Genomic DNA, 10,740 nt, shown 5'->3' with positions numbered 1-10,740 from the left:
TGTGCATTTTGTTGGATAACTTTCACATGGTTCAGGAACTCCTTCATAAAGAAATGAGGCAGAAGGAATGAGAGAGACGTTAAAGAGAAACAGGAAGGAGCAAATGTGGTAATGACAACGCCAGTGGACTTTGTAACATCTTTATTTATCCAGGTTAGAAAGCATGCAGTTACCTGGAAGCATCCCAGCACAGCCACATTCTTTTACAGTTGAGTCAGTGCCATCGTGATGGTAACTATGAGGCAGCAAAGAGTGTTGCTCATTAAATCTCACCTCTGGAGCTTTATGTTGCCATTCTGAGAAGTTAAGCCATGACCTTTGAGGCAAAAGCACACTCCTGTAACCTTGCGACCACCTTCACATCCTTCTTTTCCAGATTGTTGATTATTATATCCATTGTGTATATTTGTGCCTGTATTTCTGTGTTGATGATGTTGCAATATTGTTATGATTACCGTTCTCAGATTGCTGTCATTTATCTTTAAAAGAAGAAACATCTTAAGGGCTTAGAACCACCTCCAGATCGCTGAACAAACTGCAGTCACAAGATGGAACTACACAAACCATCAGGAAATGAACTGCAATAGAAGAAAGAAAGAAAAGACCTGCTAGTAAACACTCAACATTGTTTTAGCTGTGGAGTATTCTCACACTGTCCTTGTCTCATTCCCCTCTCTCTTGTAGTCTGATACATAACATAATTTGGCCGTTTTTGCTTGACACACATTTCATTGCCTTTGTATATAGTATTGTTTGTATAGTATTGTTTTCCCTTTTGTGTGCGGCTCATGCTAAAGCTAATTAAGCTTCATTATACTTCACTACTGTCTGCTAATGTTACATTTATCCACGAATAGCCTGTGTTTGATATTAAAGTACATCACGTTCTTGTGCCTTTTGTATTATTTTTTAAGCTTATTGTATAGTCACATTCTTGGTTAATATGTAAGTTAATTAGACCATACAAACCGTTGATATTCACAGGCATTTTCACTTCTGTATATTATTGCGATGCACACATATGCTCTTCTTTCATTACATGTTATTAGAAAATGCAACATCCCAACTCTGTTCAGTACAACTTCAATGGATATTGCTCGCTCCTCACGTCTCTGGATCTCCCCTGCTGGGTTTATGGCTTTACAAATAAGGCCAATTACATCTATGTAGGCCTGCTCACTGTGAGCCAGTGTGACACTGGTACAATGGAGCAATAATGGCTCTCTTGCTGGGAAATAAGCCCATAAGGATGATGGCTAAATGGACCAGGCTTTTCTTTATACCTCCCCAGCACTTACTAGCTTTCTCTGTCCCATACTGACTATACCTATCCATCCTCATATACAGCTTGCATATGTGTACATGTGCGAGTGTGTATGCATACATGAATGCATGGTCACTGGTTTTTAAAGAAACGATTACCTATGCATTACAAACCTTTTTTACGAGAAACCTGCAGATTCCCTTGAGGCATTAATTGTCAGGTCAGCTTAAAAATGTACTTCGTCCATATTGTCCTGCATTTCCTCCCAACTGGTTGTCCCCTCTCTATCTCCACTGAAGAATCCCAGGGGGATGTTCGTTGTCAGCTGGCCAGAAGAGCATAAACAGCCCAGCAAGCCTGCAGGGAAATCTCACTTGGGCAGTTTGTATCAACAAGCTCACTCTTTTGGTCCGTACCTGGCAATATTGCAGCCACCGCAATTAATTGGTGATTCCCATCACAACAGTTCTGACTTTCACTGGAATTACAGTTGAGGTGTGTTCTAAAAGAGTTACTTCTTATGATGTGTTGTTCCACCAAGTGTTTCTGAAGCTGTTCAGACATCCAACAACCTCTTCAGTTGAAGCATACATTCCCTCGTGGTTTCTACAATTCTGAGGTCCCTCAATGCCAGTGTCTCTGCCCTTCACTGGGGAAGGAGAGCCAACTTTTTCTCACCTCATACTTGCCAAAGCTGCTCTTAATCTTTAGTGTATCATAGAGATCTTAGTCCAATAATGCAAGGACCAATATGTCATCAAACTGAGAACGCCAGGATATTCTGACTATGATTATCATAAATGAGAGAGAGCATAAGATCCTTTCAACATTCTGGTAGCCACTCTGAACATGCTTGACTCAATGTCCAGCTCTCAATCTCAGTGTCCAGACTGTTCACCATGGAGGTACCAGGACTGACTGGTTCTAATTTGCAATCTGTGATTCAGCATTTTGCAAGAGTGAGAGTAAAATGTTATTTGCAAAAACAATGTTATGCTCTATGAGGAGTAGTTCGATCTATATTATGGCCATTTAAAGAAAATGCAGCATATTATACAGATAGCAGCGTTGTACCTCTTCGGGATGTCAGATTATAACAAATGAGTGCAATAAAGAACTGGCTGGGTGATGGAATTCAGATCTCTGCACATGTGCATAAGGGTCTCATGGGGCAAAATCTAGGGCAATGTGACAATTAAATTCAGTGACAGAAGAGATGAACACTCACAAAAGTAGAGAAACAAAATCCCAGCAATTATGAGACTGCAACACAAAGTCACTTTCAGAAGTACTTTCACCCTACAGATCTGGCTGGTGTCAACCATCAAAAACCCTGCTTGTTTTCAAAGAGTTGGCTTTTTCCCATTGTTTACATCATCTGTCACAAAGAATGCCACAGCAAAAAGTCTGATCTACTGTGGCAGGATTTCACGCTATGTTGGGAAATCAACTAACTTAAAACATTCATAGCAGTGCTATTGGTAGCTGTCCAGAGCAGAAAGTGCTGCAGAAGCTTAACCACTACACTGTCCCTCAGGAATGGTTTCTATTTCAGTGTAAGTACACTGTCAGCCAATGGATATGAATGAGAAGATTTTTTTTTTTGGGGGGGGGGGGGGGGGGGGGGGGGTTGCTAAGCTTTAATCGTCTCATTTCAGAATATATGTGTAATAGCACCTTACTATGAGTAAAATATGCAATATTTAAAAGCTGAAATAGAAAACTACTTTACAGTATGAGGCAACACCCCATAACCAAAGAACTCTTCCAGTCTGAACTAATGAAACCTCATCGTTTTCAGTTAAACGTTGATCCTGACATATAAATTTTGCATCATTTCCTAAGTCTGGAACTGAACTGGAGCTTTAGGGTAACCTATCCAAAAATCTAATTTCTACAGTCCCTGATCATTTCAGACATCAGGTTTATTGCAGTAAAACGGTGAAATCCCTTTGCTTTTCTCCATGGAAGTTGCACTTTAATCCCTATGTGCAATCCTTATTCAAATAATGTAGGAATGCTGTTTCACAACACTCAGTAAGTGTTTGACAACTGAGGACACTAATTGCTGAATTTTTTAAGAGATTTTTTCCTATTCTTGCTTGTTATACAATGTTCCTCATCAGTCCTGTGTCTCTGTTGTCATGTTTTGAGCTTCATAAGGCCAAAATTACACTGGAGACTGGTCTGGTCTGCAGGCAGTGTGGTCTTTGACTATGAATCCATGCTATTCTAACACATGCAGAATGTGACTTGGCATTGTTGGAATGAGCAATGACATCCGTGAGAATTATGTTGTTTTGATGGCAGCATATACTGCTTTAAAACTTTAATGTACTTTCCACATTAATGTTGCCATTGCAGATGTGCAAACTACCCAAACCATAACACAGCCCCACGCCAACCTAAATACTTTTGACCTTTGGCTAGTCAAAATCTAGATGGTCCTGTTCCCTCTTTAGCCTGGAAGTATGACGGCCATGATTTCCAAAAACAGATTGAAATGTGGACCGGTCAGACCACAGCACACTCATAGTCCTTATAGGCAAGTCTTGCCACTCAGCAGCTGTCTTTGCAATGACCCCTGGCAGTTATATTGGACGCACAAGACCAGCCTCCATCGAAACGAATGAGGAGAGAGCATTAACTTCACTTTCAATGATCATATAAAAAATCTGCGTTTATAGAATCATTCAGTCAGATGGGTTATGGGAATTAGTAGTAACAACTTTTCCTGGAGCTATTTGTCATCACTGGTTTGTATTCCAGCATTTTTCTGTCTTGTGTTTATAAAGTGACAAACACATGGATGAATGGGTGGAAACATGCTGCAAGTGCATGACGACGCACAGAGAGGGTGGGATGTGGGTGGGTGAGAAGGAGGAGCTCAAGTCAGTGAGACAAGACAAATGAGGACAGGGAAAAACCAGAATCATAAAGATGGACATGAAGGTTTGGACAGCTGATCTGCGCTGACCAGAGTTCAACCAGGAGCAACAGGGATGGAGGGTATGATGTTAAGATGAAGGGAGGATCGTGCTAAATGGACTGGTTCTGTCACTTACAGTAATATCAGCAGAAATGTGAGGTCTGGGCCTTCTCAGTGAGGATGAATGTTGTATGAAATCTCACACACACACACACACACAAAGACTGTCTTAGAAGAAACATGACCCTTCTCTCCGTAAGGATAATTGTTAAGGAAAGACAGACGTTTAGCATCCAGGCCCTCGGCTGTTTCCGACCTTAGAGCAGAAGTTGTTTGTATTTGTACTAATGTTGCAGCTCTATTTTTTTTCACTAAGTGCGTACATTTGTGTGTCTTTGGTTGTGTATTTGTGCATGTAACAGTGCTATGGTTCACGCATGTACAGCCAAGCATGAAAATGTATAGGTGTCTCTCCCTATCTGCCTGAATACATCTTCATTTTAGCATTTGGTCTTTGTCAGGAAATGCTTCTGAACCATGATCGCTATTAACTCTGCTATGATTTCATCATGTTATGGGGTTTATTTTCACTGGGCGTTTTAAACAGAGATTTTTGCCCCTTGGTGAAACATTGTTGAAAGCTTCCCTTAGTTGGCAACAGAACTATGAAATATGAAATATGAGAGAAACAGTATGTTGCTAATATGTTGCTTTTCATAACCGCACAAAACGTCTGTTGGTAATCAGAATATATTACCATCTACTTGCCTCACATACACTGTAGGGAATAAGCAGTGGTGGGAAAGAGTGATGTGATGCTAATGAAAGCACCCTCTGTGCATTACAGATGCTGATCAATGACAACCAAAAGTTGTAGTAGTCATGTTTATCAGTGTGTGTATATGTGTGTGTAAGTGCTTGAGCTGTACGTAAAGGAGGTGGTCACAGAAACTGAGCTTGTTTGATGTTAATCAAGCTTGGCACAGTTAACTTCACTGGAGGCACAAGCACTTTCCTTCTTTGTCACTGTGGCACCTTTTTCCTTCCGCCACCTCTGTCAGTTTGTCATTGTGTCTGTTTACATGTTTACATAGGAAAACAAAAGTGTATAAAATGACAGACAAAAAGTATCAATTCTAAAATTTAAAACAAGAGTGAAGTTTGTACAGTCCAGTCTGAAAATACTGCATGCTAATCATTTCACAAGGGAGGTACTTTAGCCTCAGGAACAAAAGCTTTGACATTGCAGTGACTGGTAATCTGCCCACGCTGGAAAAAAACAGCACAGGTATACCACGCACAGCAGTATACACAAGAAAGCTTGAAAAAAACATTCCTAGCAGTCATTCTTTTGTGGGTAACCTGTCGAAAACAAAATATCAGCATCCTAAATTCTTGCTTTCGAATGTTGTTTGTACAGGTTTGATGTATTCAGTGGCAGTACAGTGAGCACCCACATTTTTCAACTGTCCTGCTTTGTGTGTTTTATTTTGTCTTTTCTTTGTTACATGTTTCAGTGAGATCAATTTACACAGAGAAGAGGAGCTTTGCAATTATTATAATATAATGCTTTGAGTATTGTGAAACCACAAGTACTGACAATTATTCAGTCAGCTGCCCCCATACAGCGACGTATGCTGTTGTGAAACAAACAAAACACCATTGTGAATGGCAAACAGGTATAAATAGACTATTAGCATAAGGTTCAAAGCAAAGAACAACTCACACTAGGTGATACTTGTCTGGAGAACATGTCCTTGGAGTTGCACACATAAAAACACACAAACACACAGAGACGTGGCCTCTTTTGATTTCACTTGTAAGTCCATTTGGATGTTGTAAATGCAGAGTAGATGCAGCATATTATCCATGTCTGGTTTTGTTTCTTTAATGAATCCATGTATGGCACTGTATGTGCGGCTGCTTTTTCTCTTGGCTTTGTGATGATGTCCAGTACAAGTAGCTTGGTGACATAATGAGCAGCATAATGAAAATATATGTCACTTAACCTGGGTTCACCTTGTGTAGAAATAAACTAAGAGATAGAAAACAGCGGGTGGGTGGGTGTGTGTGTGTGTGCAGGATATGTAAAAATAATGTGGCTTGTGCATACATAACATTCATGTGTGGCCAGTGTTTGTATAATTTAAGTGTGTTTTGTAGCTTGAAGAGCACCTTGAAGAGAGTTTGGATGAACACGCATGCTCTCTGACGCTGCACTGCTCTGGCTCATCAGATGGAGGGATAGGAAACAGTCGGTTTCACTCTGATCGCTGTGAGGTGTAAACAACAACACGCAAATGCCCATTACATGCGCATACTGAAGCCTTACAGATTTTTACATGAGAAGCTCTGTTCTTTCATGATGACAAGTTTCAGTGTAACTACCATACATGGTTCCAAAGCATCCCAGAAAATGAGGTGCTTGCGTTTACATCTTACATTTATGCTCAAAGTGTGCAGTACATTTAAGACTGCGCAGGAGAGAGAAGGGAATATGACATTAAAACATCAACTACAGCCTTTTATCAGACCTTAAGCAGCTAAAATCATTATTTTCATATTAACAATGGATCACATGAATGTGCAGCGTTGCTTCCTGTGTTCCTTCCTCTGCAGTTCCCCTCAGCTCTGCAGAGCTTTACACTGTCTCTCAGGTCGCTTTGGTTTTGGTTTTCTGGGCCGCAACTTTTCTGTTCAAATATTTTCAGCACCAAACTGCAGACAGGACACAGTTAACAACTGGGTGGTGAACATAAGGGAGCGTTCAGCAGCTACATGAAGATCAGAGCTACAAGTAGTGAATATTGGAAGTCATCACACAGGCACAAACAGAACTCCAAATGAATGCTAATGTTGCTTAATATCTGCTGGATGTGGCGACTCTTCATTTTAAAGGATGATAATATATTATCTGCGTTGTGTTTACAGCATGTTTCTCCTTGCCCAAGTAGCTAAAATCTTGTTTTTTCATCTTGGAGTAAATTAATCCTTCAGATTCAAGAAAGACTTTACTGCTCTACTTAAGGACTAGTCAGTGAAAACATACCTACCCTTTTCTTTCTCATTTTGCGAACTTGCTTAAAATATCAATCCACCAGTAGCATGACCTTGTTGTAACATATAAGATGTCTCGCCTTTCTGTATAATTCACAGGTATTTTCTGTAGGCTCATCTCACATCTCCTCATATTGAACCACTGGTGCAGTCACACCGGGTTAGGCCTTATATTTGCTCGGTTTAAGTGGGATTTGTGAAGCACATTGAGCTGAGTGGTCCTTCTTTGTGTGTGCAAGAGTGTGTTATCCCAGTGGATCGCAGTGGTTTATAGATAGTTGGACAAACACACACACACACACACGGAGAGAGAGAGAGAGAGAGAGAGAGAGAGAGAGGGTCAGTCAGAGGTGGCCGATCAGATGTGAGGGCAAAACACTCAAGAATGGAGGGACTGTGTACAAATAAATTGGACTGAGACCAGTGGTGAAACACAGGTACAACTCCTGATAACAGAACTGTCCTTTTCTCTGTCTCTTCATGCGGTGGTGTCACACAGCAGCTTGCAAACAAATAAAGGAGCAGACGAATACTCACCCTCTTACCACATCCCCTTTTCACCCGTAATCCCATAGCTATAGCAAGCACTACCCCATGCAAACGTATACGTACAATTGCAGGTGTGGAAGTGCTGTGAATGTCTCAAGGTCTGGCTCTTGGACTATATGAGTTAAAGTGTCTCATACACGCTCACACACACACACACACACACACACACACACACACAGAGGCTGCTATCACAACCCTGATAAGCAGGTTTTTATCCACGGATTCCTGAAGGGTTAGCAGACACAGCTTATCGTGGTGCTGACGCAATGCCATCCTGTTGCCCACTAAAGAGACTCTAGTTTAACCAACAGGGACTGACTGGTTTGATTGTGGTCCCTGTTCTGGTCTGATGACATCAAGCAGCGGTCTGTATTATTTCTGCTAGAGTCAAGTTTTTTTTTAACCTCCTTGGATAAGACTTGTAAGTGAGATGCAAGGACATTAAAATGCTTTTTAATGTCCTTTTTTCCATAACAACAATATAAATTCCTCTCTGCTATCGCACACGCAGAGTCATAAATAAAAGGGTATTTAAGCTACGAGATCCAAGTCATCCCTGGTGCTAACAGGCCACTGTTGGAGATTTTTCTCTGGTGGAGAGTAACAAACAGGACATGGAGCACAGCTCATAAACAACTCCTGATCCATCTTATGACAGCAATTAAGTAGAGACAGAGCTAAACTCATCAAGGTGTGTGTATGTGTGGGGTGAGGGTCCACTTAATGTATATGTGTGCATATCAGTGTAATTTTGATATATATTTTATATTAGTTGAACAAAGTCCAATCGGTTCCATAGTTTAGCAGTCCATTTAGATGACAACCACATAACTGAAGGCGTGTCAGCTAAATTTAGCTTCTGGACCTTTTGCGAAAATGCAAACACAGACTCCAGGACGTAACAATAACAAAGCTTCATCATTACTTTATTCTGCCAATGAGCCGGTTCCCAGGCAAACTTGCCTGGCAATCAAAATGTGAATAAAAAAACTGTAACATCATGGCAGATATTATTGTTTGTTTTAGAATCACTATTACGCAAGAATTTCTCAACGTGGGAGAAGGAGTGGATGTGCTCCCAGCTCATTTTTCTTTTATTTATTTTCTTTTTATGTAGAGTATTTTCTTGTATTTCTTCATGTTTCATGATTAGTTAACGCTAAGGCATACCACAGCTTCTTTTGTCATTTCCAATTCAGGCAATGTTTCTTACTGCACAAAGCACTACTTATTTCATGTAACATTAATCATCTTTCATTAATCATCTAATCATCTGAAGATCATCTTTCAAAGTTTCAGAAGCAGAAAAGGTTTTGCACAGGCTTTAAGTCTCACATCCACAAAATAAAATAAAAAAAAGAGCAAAATTAAAAAAAGTTTCACACGTATAATCATTCCAACTATAACATTAATGAGTTGCGATTCATTAACTTTCTCACTGGTCATCTGACATGACGTTTACTCTCTGAAGGAAAGAAAGCTGTTTGCATGATCAACAGATTTCTGGCTCTCCTGACTTTCTTCATGCTGTCAGTTTTCAGCTGCTCAGAAATGGCAGATGGTGCTACAAGCAAGTGACCAGCATCACCTGGTGTGGAGCCAAAAGGAAGATGATGTGATACATTACTGCACTTCTTGCCTGGATGGATCAGTTAGTCACTCTGTGCTGAAACCACGACTTTTATATTCCTTTTCTGTTAAAAACAAGGACCTTAAATTTAAAAAGAAATGTCCCATGGTGAAGAATTAAGGCAATAAATGAGTAAAAACGACTTAAATAGCAAAGAAGTGCTAAAATGTTGCCTTTACATCAATTCTCTTTGCTGTTACGTTTACAAACACACCACAAGGTTCATCTTATAGTGTTAACTTTATAATTTTAGAACAGCAATTAGAGAAATGTGCAGTATATTGTCCACATATGTTTTTCTTTCATTTCCATGCATCTTTATTTCCTGCACTCCATATACCAAACAAACACAGAACATCATTATAACCACGCTCTGTTTTTTCCCCCCTTCAAAGGCATCATCAGCCTTGTATAAGAGCTGCTGCATTCTGAACCTCTCATATGATCAAACTCAGCCTTTTCTGTGTGTGACATCCGCAGGGGAATCACTAATTTGGTGTGATTGTTCAGAGCAGTGAGTCGTGTGTCCTTGGAAAACAGGCTCTTCTCAGTCACAGTTGGAGTGTGCCACTGCATCAAGAGCTGAGTGCCAAGGACTCGTGTGGGGAGTTTCCCCCTCAGTGCAGGAAAGGGTCAGAGCAGCACCTTCAGATAACGTTCCTGGTGTTTAGCAAAACACAGCGATGCAGAGGGAAGAAGTGAAACAGTCAGGTTACTGCTGCACAGCCCTCAGAGACACAGTCCACACACACGCAAATGCATGACGTTTATACACACACATATATATTGGAACAGCATAACCTGCATTCTCTTCCGAGAGGCAGAAAGCACAGACAGTCTGTTGGCTCTGGCAACAACTGGCCAACGATGTTTCTCTGGCCCAGCGTGTCAGGCCTTCATGAAGGGTTTTATGTTATGACAACAACAACACATGCTATAATGTTTGAAAAGTAGAATTTTATTCAAGGGTACAGGCAGTAGGACGAGGCTGTAAACTTTATCCCTGTGTATAACTTGGAGATAAACAAAAAGCATGGAGACGCTTTGCTTTGCTTTACAGTTTTATAGCCACAAATTAAATAACAATGAACTGTGCATGTGCATGTTTGAATGGCTGTGTGGGAGTATGCGTGTGTGTGTGTGTGTGTGTGTGTGTGTGTGTGTGAGCGAGAGAGAGAGAGAGAGAGAGATAGTTGGTGACTCTTGGCTAATTAGCAGCAGTTAAATTAAACTGGCTTGTTTTGTGATTAACATTTTCCTTCTATTCCACAGAAATACTGCTATTTAAATGTAAAGCCTTGCAAAGACTGG

Source organism: Scatophagus argus, chromosome 5 (genome assembly GCF_020382885.2).
Source record: "Scatophagus argus isolate fScaArg1 chromosome 5, fScaArg1.pri, whole genome shotgun sequence".
NCBI lineage: Eukaryota > Metazoa > Chordata > Actinopteri > Scatophagidae > Scatophagus > Scatophagus argus.
The sequence above is the reverse complement of the archived record's forward strand: the minus strand, read 5'-3'. Positions refer to the sequence as shown.